Raw genomic sequence first — 855 nt, 5'->3', positions numbered from 1 at the left:
TCTGCTCTGTTGGGGCCTTGTGTAGGAGCTTAGTCCAAAACAATGGCCTGATATAATTTTTATGTAACAGGAGATGGATACAGAAATATAGATGTATACGTATATATAGGTTAGTATACATAGATATATTTCCTAGCTTTGACTGTTGAGATGGGCTGGAAGCAGTGAGATCCCAGCAGCACTGAGCACACTTAGCACCCAGATCTTCGTTTCCAAATACCAGTCTCCAATAAAGGAAACCAGAGCTCCTTGAAGAAATGGCTGCCTCTAGGTCTAGGGCAGGAAAAATACAAGATGCGCATGGAACACGTGGTAGTACCAGAAAGAAAAGACAGGAAGAGCCTGCACCTGGCCTCTCCAGGCCCCTTGTGGAGCCGTCTGCTTGGTGGATAGCCTGACTTTCATGCTCTTGCTATAGTGGGTCCCCCTCCCTGTAATAAAGTGTAGACTTGTAAGCTTTGTCATTTGGGGTCCTGTGAGTCTTCTTTAGCAACTGAACCCTATTTAAGTGCCACTGTTAGTCCAGCTATACTGTATATTCAGTTTTTTTAAACATTGCACAGGCACTAGGAAAAATAGGTATATTGTCTGCTGTATGTGTTTCTTTCCAGGAAGCTGTTGAGACTTATTATTAAGTGATTCTTTATCCTTAATAAATTCACTTCATTCATTTCAATGCCATTTATTTATTTATGGAGTGTCAAATTCTATTAATGTAAGTATTTTCATCTTTGATTTCTCCTAATTTGCATTTGTTTTATATATGTCCCCTTCTCTTATTTTAATCTTTTTGTTGCATTTTGTGCTTATTTTAAATAACATAAAATTGAAATCTGAATTCAATTTGGGGATCTT

Source organism: Mandrillus leucophaeus, unplaced genomic scaffold (assembly GCF_000951045.1).
Source record: "Mandrillus leucophaeus isolate KB7577 unplaced genomic scaffold, Mleu.le_1.0 Scaffold321, whole genome shotgun sequence".
Classification (NCBI taxonomy): Eukaryota; Metazoa; Chordata; class Mammalia; order Primates; family Cercopithecidae; genus Mandrillus; species Mandrillus leucophaeus.
This window is presented reverse-complemented; position numbering follows the sequence as displayed.